This window comes from Sceloporus occidentalis, unplaced genomic scaffold (genome assembly GCF_023333645.1).
Source record: "Sceloporus occidentalis isolate IW3139 unplaced genomic scaffold, rSceOcc1.0.p SCAF_3, whole genome shotgun sequence".
NCBI lineage: Eukaryota > Metazoa > Chordata > Lepidosauria > Squamata > Phrynosomatidae > Sceloporus > Sceloporus occidentalis.
The window spans coordinates 211,315,228-211,339,600 of NW_028316983.1; the positions used below are offsets into that span (position 1 = coordinate 211,315,228).

The window sequence follows — 24,373 nt, forward strand, 5'->3', positions numbered from 1 at the left end:
ACAGGAATCCATGGATGCTAAATCCTTGGATAAGGAAGGCGAACTGTATCTTGACAGGTGTCTTCGCTTTACTAAGCTTAGATCTTTTACCTCCTCAGATTTAGTCCAAGATAAATTGCCTTAAACACACAATGAATGTTGGATTGTGACTCTGGGGATCAGGGATCGATTTCCAGCTTGGCCATGGGTGACCTTGGGCAAGCCACATGTGCTCAGTGTCAGGGGAACGCAATGGCAAACCTCCTCTGAAAAAATCTTGCCAAGAAAACCCCATGATAGGTTTGCCTTAGGGTTGCTGTAAGATGGAAACGACTTAAAGGCACCCAACAACAATGATGAAAGCAGTCTACAAGCATGGTCAATGTCTGGGAGCTGAAATCCCAACACTTCAGGGGATCCTGTGTTTCCCAAGTCATTAGAGAGAAACTTTCTCTTTCAAGCCCCTCTGGAGTCCTCTCTCCCCTGTCCCCCTAGAGATGGCAAAGAATGGAGAAGCGAGAGCCAGGACAGCCTAGTTGTTGGACTGTTGGATTCTGGAGACCAGGGTTTGACTCCCAGCTTGGCCATGGAGACTCGGAGTGAGCTTGGGCCAATCACATACTCTCAGCCTCAGGGGAAGACAATGGTGAAACCTCCTCTGAACAAATGTGGCCAGGAAAACTCAAGGACAGGTTTGCCTTAGGGTCGCCATAAATTGGAAATGCCTTGAAGGCATACAATGGACACAAAATGGATAGGCGGGCATCAGGTGACAGCCTCTGTGACAATTTTCAGAACATGGTGGGCAAAGAGCAATGAGTGGGTTCACCTGCAACAAAAGAAAGCCAGGGGGCTGTAGCAGTTTGAGCATTGGAGTACGACTTTGATTCCCAGCTGGGCCATGGCAATAGCAATAGCAACAGCAAGTACATTTCTATACTGCTTGGTGGTGCATTAAGCACTCCCTAAGCGGTTTACAATGTGTAACCCAATTGCCCACAACAGCTGGGTACTCATTTTAGCGAGCTCAGAAGGATGCCAGGCTGAGTCGACCCTGAGCCCCTGGCTGGGATTGAACTCACAACCTTGTGAAGTTGAAGGCTTTCATGGCTGGCATCCATAGTTTTTTGTGGGTTTTTCGGGCTATGTGGTCATGTTCCAGAAAAGTTTCTTCCTGACATTTTGCCAGTATCTGTGGCTGGCATCTGCAGAAAATACTATCGCAACCTTGTGGTTTGTGAGCGAGTGGCCGCAACATAGGCATTTAACCCCTGCACCACCAGGGCTCAGAAACCCACTGGGGTGACCTTAGGCCAGTCACACTCTCTCAGCCTCAGGGGAAAGCAATGGTAAAAGCTCCCCTGAACAAATCTGGACAGGTAAAGCCCACAAGAGGCCCTCTAGAAGTCAGGAATGACTTGAAGGCCCCAAACAACAACGATGACAAAGGATTGAAACCCCATTCCCTTCCCTCCCTTGCACACTACATCTCTCCTCATCCTCTTTGGCAGCAGCCAGGAGTGGGGGAAACAAGGGGAAAGAGAGGGCTTTCTCTTTCCCCACATCTCTTCCCCAGCCCTTGCTAGAGGGGGCAAAGGAGTGTGTCTATGTCTATGTGGGGGGGGGGGGGGTTGCAGAGAGATGGAGGCGGAGCGGTGGCCATTGCCTCGCCCCCCATTTGGTGGCCTCTGCCAAACCAGGCGGACCTTTCTCTCTTCTTTTTTCAGCAATCAATCCAAGGGGGGAGGCTCCAAGACCCCCTTCTCCTCCCCCCAAATATACCGATAGCAACGCGAAGGGGGAAAAGGAAAACAGGGGGGAGGAGAGGATTGTTGCAGAGCGGATCGACCCAAAGCTGGGGTGGGCGCAAGAAGAGGTAGGGATTTGCTGCTGTTGTTGCTTTTGGGAAGGGATGCCTAGCAGAGCCTCTCTTTTTGTCCTCCCAGAAAGAGAAGGGATTGAATGCGAGGGGAAATGGGGAGCCTCTCAAGTCTTAGGAAGCCCCCAGCCAGGCTTTTTGAATCCCCCTCCAAGCCTGGCTGGCCCAGGGGGGCTTCCCCCTTGTCTGTGCAGCAATGCAAAAATGTGGGGGTGCATTTAATGGAGGAGGAAGGAGGACTTCATGCAGCCAGAGCGCTGGGAATTGGGGCTCAGCTGCAGCTGGAGGCAGAGGAAATGGCGGGAGGGGGATGATCGGATGAAGGCCACTGGGGGAGGCTTGGCCCCCTCACCCTTCTGCTTAAGCCCACAACAATTTCATTCCATTAAAATTGATATTTTTCTATTAAGAGAGGAGGAGGAGGAGGAGGTAAAAGGGGGGGGGGGGCGGGAGAGCAGGGTGACCAGGAGTCCTCTAACTCCCAAGGAAGGGGGAGAGGAGGGTGGCCAGGAGACCGCTTCAACTCCCAAGGCAGTGCCAAAATGGAGGGCTTTGCAGAAGAACGGTGGCCAGGACCCAAGAAAAGCTGGGTCGGTGGGTGGGATGGGGGACACTCGTGGGAATAGCAATGCCTGTTTCTGTGATTCTATAACTCCCAAGGAGGGGGGAGAGGAGAGTGGCCAGGAGTCTTGTAACGACCAAGGACAAGGCAGTGCCAAAATGGAGGACTTTCCAGAAGGGAAAGAAAAGGATCCAAGAAAAGCCGGGTGGGGGAGAGGGTGGAATGGGGAACCACTCGTAGAAATAGAAAGGCCTGTTTCTATGATTCTATAACTCCCAAGGGAGAGGTGGGTGACCAGGTGTCCTCTTAAACTCCAAGGGGGACAAGGAGGTGCCAAGATGGAGGGCTTTCCAGAAGGAAAAAAAACCCAACTCTCATCGGAATAGAAATGCATGATTCTATAACTCCCAAAGCAGGGGGAGGGTGGGTGACCAGAAGTCCTCTAACCACCAAGGACAAGGCATTGCTAAAATGGAGGACGTTCCAGAAAAAGGAGGCCAGGACCCAAGGAAAGCTGTATTTGTTTAAAAAACCCACTCATGGAAAGAGAAATGCATATGATTCCATAACTCCCAAGGAAGGGGACTTCTGGTCCTCTTAACTCCCAGGGAAGAGGGAGAGTGACCTGTAGTCCTCCTCTAAGCATCAAGGTGGACAAGGCAGTGCGGAAATGGAGGGCATCCTCGCAAAAGGGAAGCCGGGACCCAAGAAGAGCTATTTAAAGAAAACACCCATGGAAACAGACATGCCTGTTTCTATGACACTATAACTCCCAAGGAAGGGGGAGAGGAGGGTGGCCAGAAATCCTCTAACCACCAAGGAGGACAAGGCAGTGCAAAATGGATTCCAGAAAAAGGGAAGCCAGGACCCAAGGAAAGCTATTTAAAAAAACACAACTACTCCTAGAAATCGAAAGGCATGCTTCTTTAGCCAGGCTCAAAATGGAGGACGTTGGGACGTTCCTCCTGGGCAGAAGGTGGAAAGGGAGGAGGGGTCCTATAAAGGAGGACAGGCCTGGTCCCCCTGAGAGGGAAAGGGGAGGGAGGGAGGGAGGAGGCAGGCGAGTGAGCTGGGCCCAGCTGCCTGCCTCCTTCCTTTCGTCCTCCTTCCCTTTCCCTTAGCTTAGAGAGACCTCCCATCCTTTGGCAGAAGAAGCTGAGGGAGGGAAAGATGGAAGGGCGAGGAGGAGGAGGAGGAGGAGGGCGCCCCAGGTGTTCCACCCGCGGCGAGGCGAGTGCGTGGGACTCGGTTGCCTCGGAGGCTCGGTGGGGAAAGGGAGAAAGAGGGCTGTAAGGAAAGCTTGCAGAGCCAGGCGGGGGTTGGGGGAGAGAGAAGCCCCCTTCCCTTCCAAGGCCCCTTGGACCCTGGTTTGCTCTCACAGGTAACAGCAGCAGGAGGCTGTGTTCAGGAAGAGCGCATGTCCTTAGGTGCCTTCAGGTCATTTCCCACTTATGGCGACCCTGAGGTGAACCTATCTTGGGTTTTGGCTTTTGGCAGGGCTTGTTCAGAGTGGGGTTGCCATGGCATTCCTCCCTGAGGCTGAGAGAGTGTGACTTGCCCAAGGTCACCCAGTGAGCAATTGTTGTTGTGTGCCTTCAAGTCGTTTCTGACATCTGGAAAACCTAAGGCAAACATATCATAGGGTTTTTTGGGGGAGGTTGGCAAGGTTTGGTCAGAGGGGATTTGCGATGGCCATCTCCTGAGGCTGAGAGTGTGTGACTTGCCCACGTCACCCAGTGATCAGTTGTTGTGTGCCTTCAAGGCATTTCTGATTCAAGGCGACCCTGTCATGGAGGGTTTCTTGGCAAGTCTTTTCACAGAGGGTTTGCCATGGCTATCCCCTGTGGCTGAGAGAGTGTGACTCACCCATACAAGGAGGGCAGAAGCAGAGCCCCTCCTGCCAGTCCTGCCCTCCCTTGTTCTTCTGCCTGCGAGGGCGTGGAGTGTCTCCTCGCCTCCTCCGCCTCCTCCTCCTCCTCCTCCTCCTCAAGAGGGCAGCGGTTGTTTTCTCGGCTTCCTAAAAATAGCCCAGAGTGCAGGGAGGGTGGGCTGCAGGTCTTCTGCTTGAGAGAAAGCAAGCTGCGGATCCAGAGCAAAGGCACTGACGGTGGCTGGGTTTTTTGTTGTTATTTCTTTCCCTGGTTGCATTCGCCATCCCCAGATCCTTGTGGTACACTTGAAGGGATTCCATGGTGCTCCTGTGTGATGGAATACAAGACCGAAATCAGCTCCTGCCCACTGGATTAAAGGACGCTTAAAATATGGGACCTGTGACTGCTCTACTTCAGTTCACTTAAAGGTAGGCTAAATCAAAGGGCAGGCTTGCAGAGGGGGGATTGGGTGGGGATGCCAGTTATTATGTTTGGATACAGGTGGATGTAAGAGCTGGACAGTCAAGAAAGAAGATAGGAGGAAAATCAACTCATTTGAGATCTGGTGCTGGAGAAGAGTATGGAAGATTTCATGGACAACCAAAAGGACAAACAAATGGGTCCTAGAGCAGATCAAGCCAGAAATACAGTCAGCCCTTCTTATACACGGATTTTTTATACACGGATTTAAGCATACACGGTTTGAAAATGTTCCAAAAAAGTATAAATTTACCTTGATGTTCCATTTTTTATTAGGGACACCATTTTGCTGTGTCATTATATTTAATGGGACTTGAGCATACATGGATTTTGTTATACACGGGGGATCTTGGAACCAAACCCCAGTGTATAACAAGGATCCACTGTATCCATAGAAGCCAAGATAACAAAACTTAGCCTATCATACTGTGGATACATCATGAGAAGGCATGAATCGTTGGAAAAGACAATAATGTTAGGAAAGGTGGAGGAAAGTAGAAAGAGAGGAAGGCCACATGCTAGATGGATGGACTCCATTAAAGAGACTACAAATATGAGTTTGCAGGAGCTGGGCAGAGCAGTAGAGGACGGGGGCCTGGAGATGTCTTATCCATAGGGTCACCATGGGCCAAGATTGACATGAAAGCAGTTAACAGCAACAACAGCATAGACCGCAATACAGTTAGCCCTTCATTATTTTTATCCTTGGATCCAAGTGTCCAAGGCTTGAATTTTTTAAAAAATATATAAATTTCAAAAAGCAAACCTTGATTTTGCCATTTTATACATGGGACATTATTTTACTATTCCAGTGTGTTCAATGGGACATGAGTATCCATGGAATTTGGGTCCTGAAACCAAGCTCCAATGGATACCAAGGGGCCACTGTACTTGCCTTGTTGTTGTTGTTGTTGTTGTTGTTGTGCCTTCAAGTCATTTCTGACTTGTGACAACTCTAAGGTGAACCTATCAACGGGTTTTCTCAGCCAGATTTGCTCAGAGGAGATTTGTCATTGCCATCCTCTGAGGCTGAGAGTGTGTGTCTTGCCCAGAGTTACCCACTGGGTTTCATGGCTGATCAGGGAATCGAACCCTGGTCTCCAGAGGCATAGTCCAACACTCAACACCACTACAACACACTGGCCTTCCCCCATCATTTACTGCTTCTAGTCTGAAAGTTACTCTTAATGAGAGGCATCCTATTTTCACTGCTCCCCTCCATACTTGTGACCATATATATACAGTACTTATAGTTAAGGAATATTACATCAACAGTATCAGGAGCATGAGGAAGTAGTTGGTGGTGGACATGGATATGGATTCTCAAACCTGTTTTGGAAATGCATTCAAGAACATGGAGCTGAGACCAGTGGTGTAGTTAGGTAGTTTTAGGTCCAAAACAGACTGCAGAAATAATCCCGTTTGAGACTACTTTAACTGCCCTGGCTCTGTGGTAGGGAATCCTGGGAGTTGTAGTTTATTGTGGTACCAGAGTTCTCTGATAGAGAAGGCTAAATGTCTCACAAAACTATAGTTCCCAGAATTCCCTAGGACTAAGCCAGGGCAGTTAAAGCGGTCTCAAACGGGATGATTTCTGCAGTGTGTTTTGGACCTCAGATTCTGGACCTAATTGTTTTTTGTTTTGTTTCGTTTTATTTTTTTGACGGAGGGAATATTCTTTGGGAGATAATGTGTATTCCTTCAAATTAAAATAAACCAACTATGCTTGGTCATTCTGCTCAGAGGGGCTGCCTCAAAGTCATTTCTCCATGGCAGTACTGCACAAGGAAACAGTTGGGATCCATTGTAGCTGAATGTAGTCAATGTATCTGAAGCATGCTGTTCTGATTGTAACCAACCCTTTTCTTTTAAATTTGAGGTGTTTTAAGGGCTAGATTTTGTCACTATCCCGTTGGTGTATGTTTATAGACATTCAATTCTAATATGTGTACTGCCACCATAGAGAAAGTGCCAGGCAGAAGCTCCCATATTTCCTGTTGGAGGCCTTGAGTATTTGAAGCATTTGGCTTAAAAACCACAAACTGGTGGTTGTCTAGTAATCTGTCACTTCCCTCTAGTAATGGAAAATCCTTCCAGCATGAAACATGCATTTTGTGCCAGAATATGAAATATGTTATGCCAATAGTCTGCTGCATACTGAGCAAACTTCCTTTTTGTGTGTTAAAAGTGAATCACAAAAAATAAACAGTAGGCATTTGCCCTTGTGGAAAGAAGGAATCACATATTGGAGGCTATTCTTAATTCTGCTATGTATTTTAATAATTTAGATGATAAAATGTATGCTAATATCATGGCTGTCTTGATCCTCTCTTGTTCAAGAATAAGCATGTATGTACCAGTCAAGCCACCTTTCTGGTTTTGATTAAAATGGAGAATAGTGTACTAAAGAGTGGGTCCTTCCCCCTTTCTCTTATTCTTGATGCTATAAAAGTCCACTTTCTGGGACTCTAGATTTAGTAGAATTTGAAGCCTATTTCAGGTTTCATGATGTTTTGTGTTCCTTGGTGTACATTTCCCATTTCTGGGCAACTGAGAATGTGTTTCTTTTTAAAAAATAGAAGATCCTGAATGGTGATAATTCATATTTGACAGCTGTAATCCTTTGTTGTGAGCCAGTATGGCATAGTGGTTTGAGTGTTGGACTAAGGCGGGTTACAGACCGCCATTTTGGACGTCCTCAGGACATCCCAGTTTGAAAAAGGGGCGTCTAGAAGAGACGCCCCTACTCCTGTTACGGACAGAGTCCGTAACAAATGGCGGCGGCCGTTCCACACGGCCGCCACCATTTTGACGTAGCAGATGCTGTGCGTCCGCACATCGCACCGCGGATGTGATGCCGCGAGTGTGCAACTAGCGCCTTGTGCCATCTCTTCCGGGCCGCAAGAAGGAGCACGATTTTCATGCTCCTTCTTGGCAGCGCCCGGGAACCACGCCGTTTGGCTGTTGCGGTTCCCGGACACTGCAACTGGCGGCGGCGGCAGACCACCGCTTCTCGGCGGTCTGTAATGCACCTAAGACTCTGGAAACCAGGTTTTGATTAACTGCTGTGCCATGGAAACCCACTGACCTTGGGTGAGTCACACACACTCAGCCCCACAATACACTGTGATAGGTTTGCCCTAGGGTCACCATAGGTCAGAAATGGCTTGAGGACATGCAGCAGCATTAAATACCTATTTAACTAAAGTTCTTGAATGTGGTATGTCCTATGCCTCCTTTATTAGAATGATTTCATAAAGCAAATAATATCTTCTTTATGAAAATAGATTGTTGTTAACATAGGAATTCTCCAACAGGGATGGGGATGCATTTGGTAAGGATATGAGGGAAGAGTGCACAATGTGTTCTGAAGATGGTGAATTTAGAATAATTGAGCCTTGAATTTTGGAAGTTTTACCCAACCACCAAGATGGCCATTTGAAACTCAGAAGAGAATATGCGAAAAGAGATGCAACACTTTGGTTTGCCAGTTTTCTGACAGAGCTCTTGTGTTTATAACTGCTACAGAGCATGTAAGAATTCTTGTGTCCTCATCAGTGAGATGAACTTGTGCTGAGAGTAAGATACAGTAACTGGAGAGATAAAGGTGTATGTATGTATATACACCCACAGCCACACACAGCAGGATTTTTTAAAATGGTTAGCTTCTAGCACAACCACGCACATGTATTGTGTAGCAATTGCATTTTTAATTTAATTGAACTTTTATGAAAAAAACAAAAAGCAGGAGTAGGGAAATAAAGGAAAATTACTTGTGGAAGGTGTGTATGTGTACTCCTTTTATAATGCTGTCAGTTATGGTATTGCATGATAAAAACTGGATGTAATTGTCATCCACAGCACCAGGAAGTTTGCCATTAGCAAACAGAAGTACACGGTCCCTGCTATCCTTGCATATAATTTATCTTCCAATTCCAAATCTGATTTATGTGTGTAAAGAGGGAGCATCTTAGCATTCTGTTCTCTGTGTAAGTTTGCTTGTTCTGAGCTGGAATACTACCTATATTATATATTAACTTTTTTGTGCCAAAACTTGATATTTTCAGATTTTACTAACAATTCATGTGTCTTGCTTGTGTGTGCCATATTTCACCTTTCTAGATGGAAATATCTAGAATTTACCCTAGGAAGCTGAAATTTTGTAGATGTATTATGCATAGCATCCTGATTACTACAACAGAAAAGGTGGCCCTCAAATAGTGAAGTATTTCCAGTTTTCTTCCTAGGGTAGTGTTGGAATAGCTTGTCCATGTAGGGAACACTTCATGTGTTGCTTGTGTTAAGAGAAATCATGCAAATAGCACAGAGTGAGTACATACTCTTGACCCCACTCCTTTTGTCAGCATGTTGCTTGACCTTGCCTGCAGATGTCTCTGCATTTGTGAAGCTGTTTATTTGTTTGTTTGTTTGTTTGTTTTATATACCGCTATTCCAAAGATCATAGCGGTGAACAGCAAAGTAAGCTAATTAGCAAGTAAGCTAATTTGCCCCCAACAGTCTGGGTACTCATTTTAGCGACTTCAGAAGGATGCAAGCCTGAGTCGAGCTTGGGCCCTTTTGCTGGTCTTGAACTTGCAACCTTGTGGTTTTGAGTGAATGGCTGCAGTACAGGCATTTAACCACTGCGCCACCAGGGTTGTGAAGCTGTGACCAAGCTTATTTCCTTTTAAGTGTGTGCAGCTGCAACTCCTACCATTTGAAGCCAGTAGGGCCTACACCCAGAGGTCACCAATTTCTGTGCAGGGGAAAGCCTTTGGGCAAGCAGCTATTAGAATATATGCTTTCGCCTGATTAGGACACATATACAGATTGACCATCTGAACTTTTTGAGTGATGACATGATGCCACAGGTAGAATTACATGACCTGTAATTACATGTGACGGGTGGTGGAAGCTAAAGACCTTATATATAAAATGGTGTAGGGCAGAAGTTGAGAAGACAGTCAGTTCTGGCAGCCAGGTTTGCATTTTTCAGGCTCCCCACATCCTCCAGCTTCCCACTTCTGCCCTCAAGGAAGTGACTGTCACACTCCTGCTCATTCATTCACAAGATGTAAGTGCCCAGCAGGTGACTCCCCAGTTGGTGGGGCACAAAGAATGTGCACTTGATGGCTAAGGCTTGCTGCCACTACCCCCTTAGCTGCTGCCCTGATATATCTCATTATGTCTATGCAAATATTCCAAAATCCAAAAGAATCCAAAACACTTCTGACCCCAGGTATTTTGAATAATAGATAGCCTGAATGAGTGGAAGGTCAGTTGTGTGGAAGTGTACATGCAAGGAAGTGTTATCAAAAATCCTTGTCTTGTGCCAGTTACCATGCTTACCCCTGGATATCTGTAGCCAATGCCAGGTGGCCAGTACTTAAATCTGTGGATAAAGAATCCGTGGATACAGAGGTCTGACTGTCATGTAGAAACTTATGAATTAAAATGAAGTGGAAAGATAAGCCAAGATAATTAAGTGTTAAAAGAGCTGGGAGCATAACAAAATACCAGAAATATAATAGCATTTCAGCAGCGGCGGCGGCGGCGGCGGCGAGAGAGCGTTTGGGGCGAGGAGGGCCCCAGAGTCTCCCCCCTCCCACCCAGAGAGCCAGCACACCTGGCAGAGGCAGGGCTTCGCCAGCGCCCTTAAAAGGCCCAAGAGAGCAGCAGCAGCAGCAGCAGCGGCGGCGAGAGAGCGTTTGGGGCGAGGAGGGCCCCAGAGTCTCCCCCCTCCCACCCAGAGAGCCAGCACACCTGGCAGAGGCAGGGCTTCGCCAGGGCCCTTAAAAGGCCCAAGAGAGCAGCAGCAGCGGCAGCGGCGAGAGAGCGTTTGGGGCGAGGAGGGCCCCAGAGTCTCCCCCTCCCACCCAGAGAGCCAGCACACCTGGCAGAGGCAGGGCTTCGCCAGGGCCCTTAAAAGGCCCAAGAGAGCAGCAGCAGCAGCGGCGGCGGCGGCGGCGGCGGCGAGAGAGCGTTTGGGGCGAGGAGGGCCCCAGAGTCTCCCCCCTCCCACCCAGAGAGCCAGCACACCTGGCAGAGGCAGGGCTTCGCCAGGGCCCTTAAAAGGCCCAAGAGAGCAGCAGCAGCAGCGGCGGCGGCGAGAGAGCGTTTGGGGCGAGGAGGGCCCCAGAGTCTCCCCCCTCCCACCCAGAGAGCCAGCACACCTGGCAGAGGCAGGGCTTCGCCAGGGCCCTTAAAAGGCCCAAGAGAGCAGCGGCGGCGGCGGCGGCGGCGGCGAGAGAGCGTTTGGGGCAAGGAGGGTCCCAGAGTCTCCCCCCTCCCACCCAGAGAGCCAGCACACCTGGCAGAGGCAGGGCTTCGCCCAGGGTAGTGGCTATTTTACCTAACCGTGGATAAAAGGCTTTAAAATGAAACTACGGAAACGTCGCCGTTCTAAGGTCTCACATGACCTTGATAATAAACCTTCCAAACAAACTAAAATAGACTATCACTTCTCCAGCAGTCAAGGTGCCCCAGACACTCAAAGTGACATTGAATTACATAATAGATATGGAATTCTGGACTCCTTGCAGGATGAGGACCCGTTATCATTGGTTAAGGATAAAAATAGTGCTGACCCAGAACACTCATCAGCAAAATGCCCATGGAAGGAACTCCTGGCAAAGGAAGCATTTTTAATCTCAAAAACTTTTGAATTTTTATTAAAAAAGTGTGCCTCCATTAGTAATGGCCTAGAGACCTTAATAAACACTATTCACAATAAGGAGAGAACAAACTACTCAAATGGACTTAATCTACATTCTATACCTCTTTATGAGTATCCAAACCCCACAGAATTTTCCTCAGCTCTAACAATTCAGTCTTCTCAGGTGATGCTAGCTATAGGATATAACTCAATCAATAAGGGTAGATGGTCCAATTTGTATAACATCAAGAACTCCTTAAGCAAGCTATTGGGTTGGGAATCTAGGAAGGTTATGTTAAAATCTTTTTATTTCCTACCAAGTGTAGGACATTATTCACGACTAATATTGTCCTTTAATTCCCTGGCTGCTCCCAGTACACTATTGGCTAAAAAGTCCTCATTGATAAAAAACTATGACATACACTGTGTGAGGGTATATACCAATAGAGTGCTAAATCCTCTTATATCCCTTAAGGAAAGGAAATCTGAAGGAATTACTCCTGATAGTTCTGGAAGTGTATCGAAGGATAAACAAAATAATATCAATGAACTCAATATACTTAAAGAGGAATGGTCTAAAATGTGTCAAGCAATTGAATTGGTAACCAACAGTCAGTACGTAGCAGAAGCGTCCCTTTCTTCTGATACAATCATCCCAAGTAATGACGATTGTCAATCCAACCATGGGAATAAAGTACAACCTATGAACTATATTGACACACCCTCATCACCTAACGTCCCCCAAGCATCCAAAGAAAAGTTCCTAATAGACTTTGAAGTGGTGGAAAAAGTGGAATCCCGTCATCAAATTTGGGCCAAAGATTTAAGTGAACTCATCTCCCTTAGCCCACACATCGATAAATCCATGGACAAACCTCTTGATAAGTTTCTCCAGAAAGACAACCTTGATCTTAAAAAAACTGAAGAAAAGGCTACACAGGGACTTTCGGGCCCCCCTCTTATAAATCAATCAACGGTTACATCAATCCCCGAAGATTTAACAGCCAAATCTCAAAAGACAACTCAGACCACTCTAGAAGTGACTTCTCAAGCAGTATCATTGACAGGAGATTTGTATAATCCTAACTGGAATGGCTGTATCCAGTTAAATGACCAAATTACATCATCAATTGTGCCAGACCCTTCCCAGTGACTGCCGGAGGGGCCTCTAAGGAGTTCCCCAAGTTTTACGCTACTTTCATGGAATATTGCGGGGTGGGGAAGGAAAAGTGGCGATGTAGATTTTACTGAATATATCAATAAGTTTGACATTGTTTGTTTACAGGAGACATGGAGTCCTTATGACATTTGCCTATACGGGTATACATCTTTGTGTGTCCCGGCAGTAAGATCTGGGACAAGGGGACGATACAAGGGAGGATTAGCTATTATGATAAAAATAACTAGTGGCCTTAAGTATGTATTATTAACCCCTTGTGAGGAAATTGCACAAGCAATTCTCCTCCAATTTGAGTCTGTTAAAATAATATTAGTTAATATTTATATACCAGCAATTAACAATAATTTAGCAAGTTCAATTCACTGGGACCACCTATCTAATTATATTGATGAATTTACTAACAAACCTGATCCTATAGGGTGCTTATTGATGGGGGACTTTAATGCTAGAATTGGCCCCTCAAATGACCATCTTTGTGAGCAGTGTATGCTTGATGTTAATACGCCTCCTTTTCCACTGAACCTCCCCCGAGTTGGTTTGGACCTAGTCACTAACAAAAATGGGATATTGCTGGCCAATTTCTGTATCACCCATAATTTACTTATTTTAAATGGTTCGGAGTATTTCCCAAACACAAATGGTTTCACCTTTATAGCTACAGGAGGGAGAAGCTCTATTGACTATGTATTATCTAGTCCAGTCTTGATGAATTTAATTACAGCCTTTGAGGTTTGCCATAGAATAGAAAGTGATCATATGCCACTAGTAGTCTCTATGGTATTACCCAAATTAGCTACTCCATCTTCCATAAATTCTGAAACGTTTGTTAGTTATGAAAGATTAAAACGAATTTATTGGAACTCTCGAACAATAGAGGCAGTCAGCGAAATATATAAGGAAGCTTGTGCCCTAACGGTAATAAATGATCTAGCTAATAGTACCTCAATAGACAATGCACTGGTAAATTATGGGAAAGTAATATCTATTGTGAGTAACAAAACAGCTACTTATATAAATCCAACTAGAGGGAGGTGCTCGTGGTTCGATAAAAGTAGCCTTATAAGGAAAAGGCACCTTAGACAGATATTCCAATCTGCTTTAGACAATTCCGAGGAAAATTTCAGACCTTACCTAAAGGCCCGGGTAGAATTTTATAAGTACATCGAAGATAAAAAGAAAGCTTTTTATCAACAAAATTGGGCCGATCTAGACAGAGATCTGAAATCAAATGATACCAAAACATTCTGGCTAGCAGTAAGGAGGCATTTGAATAACAACTCAAATTTATTTAGTCCTAGTATTTCGCCCCAAATATGGGCATCGTATTTTACAAACAAGATGCAAACTCAATTAACTGATAATATTGTAGAAATTGTAAACCCCTCTATTATTTGGAGTCCTGTTCTACCAGATGAAGTATATCAATTAATTCTTAAACTAAAATCTGCTAAATCGCCAGGTTATGATACTATCACGGCAGAGGTTTTGAAACATTGCCCAGAATTATGGTCCAAAGCTTTGGCAAATCTATTCACCCTGGTAAACAACACGGGGGTGATTCCAACAAGCTGGAAAGATTCGATAATTATTCCTATCTTTAAAAAAGGCGATAAGCAAGATCCAGCAAATTACCGCCCGATAAGCCTGCTTTCTATTGTGGGTAAACTATATGACAGCTATCTGGCAATGAAACTGCAAAGCTGGATGACTACTCAAGCCATCCTGGGACCTGAACAAGCGGGTTTTAGAGGTCACATGTCTACCACAGATCATATTACTGTAATTTCATTTCTCATTAATAAATATATTTCCCGTCCTAAAGGGAAATTATATGCTGCGTTCATCGACCTAAAAGCGGCATTTGATCTTATTCATCGACCTACACTTTGGAGTAAATTGGATAGTTTAAGCATAGATTCAAGACTTTTGTTCTTGTTGAGCCAAATTCATACTAAAAATCGCTGTAGGGTAAAATTTACTGAAAGTGGCCATTTAACTGACCCAATCTATTCAGGAATAGGCGTAAGACAAGGTTGCGTCCTAGCTCCTCATTTATTTAATTTATTTGTAGCAGATCTTCCAAATTTCATGTCATCGGTTGACACCCATCCTCCTATGTTAGGAAATCGCCCACTTCTAGTGTTACAATATGCTGATGACACTGTATTATTGTTGCGGACTCAGGTGGGCTTAAAGAGAGCCCTGAATAGATTTAGTGAATATTGTGTTAGGTTCCACCTACAGATTAATGTCAACAAATCAAAAGTCTTGGTATTTTCAAAAGGTTTCACTCCAAGGAAATGGATGGTGAAAAATCAATCTATAGAACAGGTAAAAATGTATACATATCTGGGTGTTCTATTCCATTACAATGGTCTTTGGGTAAAGCAGAGGGAAAAGGTTGTTCATTCTGGGAAAAGAGCTTTGGCAACACTACAATCCTTTTACTATAAAAAGGGAAACCAAGATGTCCTTGCAGCCTTGAAAATATATAAAACCAAAATTAGGCCCCAAATACTATATATTACATCTGTATGGGTAACAGCTTTTAATAAGGAGGTTGAAAACTTACAATCTCGGTTTTGCAGGAAATTGTTATCTATTCCACCATGTGTGCATTATTTAACGCTATATGACGAGCTTGGTTTGGATACACTCGAGACCTCTGCCTGGTTGATGGCGTATAAGTATTGGCTTAAAATCCATTATAGACCAAATAGATCTAGTTTAACCTGGTTTCTTTTATCCGATAACTATTATACTAATTGGTCAAAAACCTTTGAAGATAACCTAAAATTAAAGGGTTTAAATTTGGACTCCCTACTCTTACTGACGGAGCATGAGTGCTTTAAGACAATTAAAGATTGTTTTCTGAGATGGGAACATAAAGAAATTTACTCTACCTCTCCCAGAGTTTGCTCCCCTTTTGTGTTTGGCATTCCCCCCAGTTGTGGTGTGATACCAAAGTATTTTCAATCACTGTCTCTTCAGGCTGCGAGGAAAGCCTTCCTTTTTGCAAGGCTGAACATCCATCCGTCAGGTGTTACTAAGGGGAGATATATGAAAATTCCATTTGCTAATCGTCTTTGTATATGTGAGGCAGCCCCAGATACCCTCCAACATATTGTTTTTCTTTGTCCATTATATCAACAACCCAGAAAGAAACTGATAAGGAAACTAATGGAAATGAACTATTATGTAATGGATATAACTTTAGTGCACTTATTGGAGGATTGTAATGAGCAGATTACACGATTGATGGCAAATTTTCTAATGGAGGCAACAAAAATCTGGCATAAACTGAATAACTGTAGTGCACAGAATTACATGTTAGAAGGATAGAATTTTAAAATAACTATGTTAATAATTTTAGTTAAAATTTTAAATTTTGTATGATGTTTTTTGTTTGTTTGTTTGTTTTTTGTGATGCCTAATAAAGGTTTTATGGTATGGTATGGTAATAGCATTTAAGACAAATTGCTTTGCTCTTATAAGGTATCGTTCTTTGGTAATACATCAAGTTTATTAAATCCACTTCTTCACATAATCATTATGGTCATTTCTTGAAATTATTTAATTTTGAATATGACAGTCATTTGTACCTTGGTAAATTTTAGAATTATAGGTTCTCATCAGGACAGTCTATAGCAACCCCTGCCCCTGCGATTCCAAAAATGTTAAAAGCTATGTTGATTTATAATTATAAATAAATAAAATTGTAGCAGTTTTCATCTCCACCAGGAGCAGGTCTTTCGAGGGGGAGAAAAGCCACATATAGGATACGTTGGATTATGGCAGAAATGTGGTAGATCATAGTAATATGCTGATTGTGGGGAAATTCCTTTTATCTCCAGTTACTCTGGGAATTGCAGCTAAATTAAGAGAGGACAGGGGAATCCAAAGGGTAGTAGTGGCATCAGATAACGTAATGGTTCTGCTAATCAAGAGGTCTTGGGGCTTCAGCAGCCCCCAGGTCCATTATACTGGAGTATATGTTAACAGCCTTGGAGTTAACCTCAACCCATGGTGAACCTATGTATGAGATACCTCCAGGTCACCCTGTCCTCAACTTCCCTGCTCAGCTCCTGCAGATTCATGGTCATGGCTTCTCTGATTGAATCTCTCCATCTGGAATGTGGTCATCCTCTGTTTCTATTGTCCTCCATTTTACCAAGCATTGTAGTTTTTTATAGTGAAAAACGTTTTCTCATTATAGGGCCAAAAGATGACAACCTCAGTTTAGTCATCTTGGCTTCCAGGGAGACTTTGGGCCTGATTTTCTCTAGGGTCCATCCATTGGTCTTTTTAGCAGTCCACGGGATTCTCAGAACTCTTCTCCAGCTCCACATCTCAAATGAGTTGCCCCCCCCCCCCATCGCCTTTTTTAAGTGTCCAGATCTTACAGCTGTACATAGAAATTGTAAATATGATGGCCTGGAATATCTTAACATTAATATTTAATTATATATCTTTACACTTCAGGAACTTGTCTATTTCCTTCATAGCTGCCCTTTCAAGTCCTAGGCTTCTTCCAATTTCTTGACTGCAGTTTCTGCTGTGAATGACTGGGCCCAAGTATGGAAAATCTTGGACTGTTTGTATCTCTTCATCATTATGACCTTTGTGGTCATAATTTTTGTTTTCTTGATGTTCAGCTGTAAACCTGCCTTTATACTTTTTGCCTTGACCTTCTTCAATAACCTTTCCATATCTCTGATATTTTCTGCTCCTATTATGGTGTCATCTGCATATCTTAGATTGTTGGCTTTCCTTCATCCAATTTTCATGCTTCCATCCTCTGCATCCAATCCTGCTTCTCATATAATGTTTTCAGCATACAAATTAAATAGGGCGATAGAATGCAGCCTTGCCTGTCCGCTTTTCCATTCTCTTTCTCCATAGTCTAGCTTCTTGTCCTGAATACAAGTAATGCATCAGGAATATCAGATGTTGTGGCATGCCCATTTCACTGATCCATAGTTTCTCATGATCTATACAATCACATGATATATACTACTTATATTTATTCTGCAGCCAGAGATGGAATAACAAGAAAGTTGATATGCATTGTGTTTTCATTCATTTTCTTATATAAGGAGAGTATGTAGGCTTAAGTGAATGACAAGTGAAGGTTTATAAAGCCAGTGCACACAAGTGTGATAGCACATCTTACACTGTCAAGTGCAGTAATAGTCACGTTGGACTAGAAAACAGAATGGAATTGGCAGTGAAAAGCTGATGGAGAATGTGCTTCCTTTGTTCACTGAACCTGGTTAGTCACTGCAAATTTGGCTATTGTCTGTGAACATAGCATTGTGTCATTACATCCTGATTGTGAGAATTAATTCATTCTGTCAACTAGGAATGTACCACTTCAGTTAGGGTTGCCATATCCCGCCCCCCGGCGGGACAATCCCGGTTTGGGCGGTGCCATCCCGGTCCCGGTCCGGTTTGGCGCCCAAACCGGGACGGCCCCGCCCACCGCGGCTACCTCCGCTGCCGCGGCGGCTCCAAGGCCTTCCTGAGGCCTGGGGCGAGGCCGGGGCGATCGCCGCCGGCCTCCTCCCCTCCTTCATGGTCCCAGCCGGGGCCAGGAAGGAGGAGAGGCCGCGGCGATCGTCGCCGGCCTCCTCCCCTCCTTCATGGTCCCAGCCGGGGCCAGGAAGGAGGAGAGGCCGCGGCGATCGCCGCCGGCCTCCTCCCCTCCTTCATGGTCCCAGCCGGGGCCAGGAAGGAGGAGAGGCCGCGGCGATCGCCGCCGGCCTCGTCCCCTCCTTCATGGCCCCAGCCGGGGCCAGGAAGGAGGAGAGGCCGCGGCGATCGCCGCCGGCCTCCTCCCATCCTTCATGGTCCCTGAGGGTCCCAGGAACGAGGCGAGGCCCCGATCCTGGCCTCCGATCGTGGCGGGGCCCAGGCGGGGAGGGAAAGCCTCCTTAAGTGGAGGCTTTCCCTTGCCGCTTGGCCTCCGCTGCGATCGCGGTAAAATGTAGGACTGAATTTTCAAATGTAGGACACACTTTTTGTGTGTCCTACATTTGAAAATTTTGTCCTACATTTTTCCCGGTTTCGAGGTCCGGCACTATGGCAACCCTAACTTCAGTTGATAGTTACAGATGATCATAAAAGATGTTCTACTCTCCTTCTACCTGAGTCCACACTGCAATCAATTTTTATTTCTCACTTTCCTGGATTCCAGAGAAAGCTGGAATACTGCTACATGTTACTATTAGTATCTGGAAAGAGAAGACTGAATGGTCAGTTGTGTAAGTGGAATAAATGCTCCTGGGCCCTCAGTGGATATGGGCCCCTACTGCTACTAGTGTCACAGAATTGAAGGTTTCCTGAACTGGGATCCTGTCAAGAGAGATGTTCCTGGGGACAGATGGACTATGTAGATCTTCCATCCTCCCTAAATGTTGTTGGTAGCATTTACCATCCACTCTGCCTCCATTTTTCAGCTTCTCCATTTCTTCCAACAAGCGAAGAGATGAAGTTGTACATTGATTCATTCAGTCACTTTCTTTACATTCTGTGATCCCCCAAACCTGGGACACAGGGCGGCTTATTAATAAAAAGTACAATTAAAATGACAAGTAGCTTAAAAAATTAAACAATTAAAGTAGTATTAAACTGTCTGTAGAATTAAAACTGTTTAAAATATGAAAAGTGTGGAATAAAAATAGCCTAGCACATTAAAATAGAAAGCCCTTTACTGCTGGAATAGAAAAGTCTGGAATAGAAACTTAGCCAAGAAAGAGTCAGACTAACATCACTAAGAAGGAGTTCCAGGATCCATGGGGAAGGTCCTATACCACATTCCCATCAAATGTGCCCTGAATGTACAGTAGTAAGATTTGGAGAACTTCTTCCCTTGAATTTCATAAGAGCTGAAGCAGGAAGATGAAGTCCTTTCAGTAGTCTGGACCTAATCCATATAGAGATTTATAGGTCATAACTAGCACTTCGGATTGTCCCAGAATTGTAACAAGGTTCCAGTGTGCTCCCTGTAACCAGCCTTTATTAATAATGTGGTTCCTGCTCTTTGAAACAGCTGAATTTTCTGAACTTCTGAAAGAGGAGATTGCTCATGTGTAGAAAGGGAGTCTTGTTTTTAGAAATCTATTTTTGTGTACAGAAGAAAGGCTGGAGTAGCTTGCCAGCATCACAGTAGCCTTATCTATTATTCATGTGAATAACATACAATAATGAAGATGGAAGGAACAGTGTGCTCATATGTGTTTCCCCACCCTATAGCATTAATTGTTTAGACCCAGAACTAACATCTGAAGTGGGCCCCACCAGTATTTGTTATCAGAGCCAGCCTAAGAGATTTTTTAGCCAGAGGCAAAGGACAGGATGGCTGTTGTTGTCTTCTGTGTCTATCTGCTTAGACTTGCATCCAATCGTGTGAGATGGATTTTAGAATTAAATAGCAACTAAAAAGTGGGAGATAATAGAATGGTGATATATTGAAAAAGGGAGATAAAAAGAATTATGACCTCCAGATTACAGAATAAGGTAACTGAGGAAAATTGGGCCAGAGAAATCTGCTAGAGGCATAACACAAGGAGTTGGGCCATATCAGTTGCTAATGGTTTTGTAGCATAACTATAGTAATAACCTAGGGCAGTAGAATATAATAACAAATAACCTAGTTGGAACAGAGCAGTGGCATCTCCCTCTAACTGCATGTACAGTGGCATTTTACTATTAATTCAGTACTGTGAATCCCATTTTGGAAGAAAGGCAGGATATAAATCCAATAAATAAATAAAACTACCTGGTGATGGGACTATGCTCCAAAACACACTGTAGAAATACTTCTATTTGAGACCACTTTAACTGCCCTTGCTCAGTGCTAAGGAATCTTTAGAATTGTAGTTTATTGTGGCACCAGAGCTCTCTGACAGCAAAGGCTAAATGTCTCACAAAACTACAGTTACCAGAATTCTTTAGCATTGAGCCAGGACAGTTAAAGTGGTCTCAAACTGGATTATTTCTGCATTTTATGAAAGAAAACACTTGACACCAAACTACATGGCTAAGCATTGTGTTTAGTTTGACCTTGAAGAAAAGCAAATGGGACCCTCTTTAAAAGCTGGAGGGAGGAATGTATTTAGAGGTACTGATATCTAGTTCTGTTCTCTGGTAATACTCCTGAAGCTGGGCATGCCTTGGAGGGTAGGGTTTTCTCTTTGAAGCAGATGTTAGTGTGGGAGGCAATTACAGAAGATATGGATATGAAGCTACTTCACACAATGAGGAGGAGAAAAATAAGGAGGTATCTGTGGGAGGACAAAGACAAACTCATTTTGCATGGAAAGAAAGTAGCATTAATTAGAATTAGAAGATAGCAGCATAAGCCTTCAGCTACCACTGCACGTCTGTCTATGTTAATGTTGAAATGAAACATCAGTCTGCTCCATTAATATATGCTGGGAAGTGGTTGTGCCCTTCATCCTCTGCTTTTCTGTATTGGTCATCAATCATCTGCCTACACAGAATCTTTCTGTTTTTTACCTGACCAGGCAAATATGATCAGGCTTTTCATTTCCTCATTCTGTTGTTGTTGTTAAAGTTTGGGGTGGGCATGGAGACACAGGGTTAGAACCAGGAGGTAGTTCTTTCTCTCTGCCTTGCCTACATGTGCTGAGATGTAAATGTGGCCAATTAGAAAGGGCAGCAGATTAAGAATTTGCAGTGTACTCATGATGTGATATAAACCATGGATCATGAGTGGCCTTTAAATGATTTGACCTGAACTTTGGGTGTCAAAGTCCATTAATCTGTTGCTGTGGGATCCAGAGAGAGTGCCTTTTTCTCTTGCTGACAAGTTGACCGTGTGTTGGAAGATCCTTCATTTGATGGGCTATTAGAAGATAGTTGTCTATTTATTAAGCCCAAATTTGGTGTAAAGAAAAATAATCCTAAGAGAGTGCAGGGGTTTTGAAGATGTCTGTGAAAACTTAGCACCTAGATAGTAGGTGGAGAAGGCACACATCTGTCTACAGTTCCCTCTACTTTGGTGAGATGCACTGATATGGGATGGAAAACTGAAAAATGTCTGGCAATAAATAATCCTTCTTTTCTTTTTCATTGGAAATTCAGGTAACCATAATAAAAGATACCAGTTGCAAAATACAGTGCTAGGCAAATGTGGCATTTTGAGCTGTGAATGTTTTTCTCATGGTCATCAGTAACAAGTATGTGAGAGCCTACACACAGTATATTGATTTGTAAACTGCATATGCAGGGAGAAGATAATAAAATTGATAAATATGTAATCAGGAATGATTAATGGAATTTATAAGTAGTAATAGGAAACTGAAGGTGCCCCATATTTGTGCCCATTACCTACAGCTGTTTCCTTCTTTCCTGGAAACTTGCCAGAGACTAGCAGCCAGTGGCTCAGGAACCATCCAGCACTGGTCCATGGACCACTATGTTGATTAGCTGTGGCTTACAAGAATGTTGTAATGGTTATTGATATAATGCATTCGGATCATCTCAAAAACTACAGTGGTCTATAAGTATGTATATAAAAAGTGAGCAAGATCATTAATAATAAAATACTGTTTGACATTGGAATAGACTGCCTTAGAGGGTAGTGGCCTCTCCTTTAGAGTTATTTAAGCAAAGATTGGGTAGCTATCTCTTGCCAAGTAATGTATCAGTAATGTATACATTGCAAGGGGTTAGTGGCACATTCCAACTCTGCAACTATTATTATCATGGCAACAGGTGTACATACATCTTGAATTTATGTTTGTGGACCTACAGCTACATTAAATAGATGAAATGGAAAAGGGATTACCTGGTTACAACTGCTGGAGGACTCACACATGTGAGAAACTGGAGGACTTCATAAAGTTTTAAATGTGAGGGTTTCATAACCTCCACACAAAAATTACCACTACTTTTAATTAATTATTATGCATTTCCATGAGAGTCAGTGTAACATAGTGGTTTGAGTGTTGGACTACAACTCTGGAGACCAGGGTTTAATTCCCAGCTCAAGTCACATGCTCTTATCCTCAAGGGAAGGCAATGACAAACTTTCTCTGAACAAATCTTGGCAAATCCCATGATAACTAGGGTTACTGTAAGTCGGACATAACTTCTAGGCACACAGCAATAACAACAACAAATGCATTTTAAAAGCAGTTTATCAAAACTAATGAATACAGTTGTAACAGTTACTTAGTAGTAAATAAAATAGTATCACACACATACATGCATCATCATATGTTTATTTCTATAATCACATTTCACAGCAAGCAAAAGAGCTCCATTTAATTCTTTGTCCTGTTTCCCGTATTGTGAAATCAGAGGCTTTGGGAAACCTTTCAGGGTGGCACAAAAGGAATAGTTTCTTCCACTGTTAGGATATTTGGAGATGTATTTATCCATGCATCCATGTATGATTAGCAGCTATTGATAATCACATCCTCCATTAAATTGGTGCACTCATCGTCAAAAAGTATAGAAAGCAAAGGTGATAGTCACTGCTTGTAGCAGTAAACTCCAAAAATTCTACAATCATGATTAACTGAGGCATACATAATTGACAGATGACAATGGTTTCCAGCTAGACTTCCATACTAGCCCTGGACTTTAAAGCAAGGTTGAGCTAGGGTTGCCATATCCCGCCCCCCGGCGGGACAATCCCGGTTTGGGCGGTGACATCCCGGTCCCGGTCCGGGTTGGCGCCCAAACCGGGACGGCCCCGCCCACCGCGGCCACCTCCGCCGCGGCGGCGGCTCCAAGGCCTTGCTGAGGCCTGGGAGGGTTCTCCGCGGTTGGAGCTCCAGCCGCGGAGACGCTCCCTCCCGGGCCCCAGCGAGGCCAGGGAGAAGGAGGAGGAGGCGGCCGCTTCCCACCGCGGCGATCACCGCGATGAGGGGCGGCCTCCGCCTCCTTCCCGGCCTGGGAGCCGGCCGAGGCTTGCTCCCAGACCGAGAGGAGGAGGAGGCCGCTTGCCACCGCGGCAATCACCGCGATGAGAGGCGGCCTCCGCCTCCTTCCCGGCCTGGGAGCAGGCCGAGGCTTCCTCCCAGGCCAGGAAGGAGGGGGAGGCCGTTTGCCACCGCGGCGATCGCCGCGATGACAGGCGGCCCTGGCCCTCCTTCCCGGCCTCTATGGAGGCTTGGGCCTCCACAGAGGCCGGGAAAGGGAGAGGGGGCCGCCCGCGATCGCGGCGATCGCGGGCGCTCTCCTCCCTCCTTCCCGGCCTCTATGGAGGCCCAAGCCTCCACAGAGGCCGGGAAAGGGAGAGGGGGTCGCCCGCGATCGCGGCGATCGCGGGCGCTCTCCTCCCTCCTTCCCGGCCTCTATGGAGGCCCAAGCCTCCACAGAGGCCGGGAAAGGGAGAGGGGGCCGCCCGCGATCGCGGCGATCGCGGCGATCGCGGGCGCTCTCCTCCCTCCTTCCCGGCCTCTATGGAGGCCCAAGCCTCCACAGAGGCCGGGAAAGGGAGAGGGGGTCGCCCGCGATTGCGGCGATCGCGGCGATCGCGGGCGCTCTCCTCCCTCCTTCCCGGCCTCTATGGAGGCCCAAGCCTCCACAGAGGCCGGGAAAGGGAGAGGGGGTCGCCCGCGATCGCGGCGATCGCGGGCGCTCTCCTCCCTCCTTCCCGGCCTCTATGGAGGCCCAAGCCTCCACAGAGGCCGGGAAAGGGAGAGGGGGTCGCCCGCGATCGCGGCGATCGCGGCGATCGCGGGCGCTCTCCTCCCTCCTTCCCGGCCTCTATGGAGGCCCAAGCCTCCAC

General features: G+C 45.3%; 1 protein-coding gene across 3 annotated transcripts in view; it reads left to right on the forward strand.

Moving 5' to 3' along the window:
• Positions 1-1,765: 1,765 nt before the first annotated feature.
• Positions 1,766-24,373, forward strand: part of PKIA (cAMP-dependent protein kinase inhibitor alpha) — a 76,711-nt gene continuing 54,103 nt past the window's right edge. Inside the window, exons 1-2 of one of the 3 annotated variants that reach the window (XM_089517507.1) lie at positions 1,766-1,855; positions 4,582-4,719. The gene's annotated coding sequence lies outside the window, so the exon portion shown is untranslated. Of the gene's footprint in view, positions 1,856-3,600; positions 3,802-4,581; positions 4,720-24,373 lie in introns of those variants that run through there. The other 2 variants (XM_089517509.1, XM_089517511.1) reach the window with 2 other exon arrangements.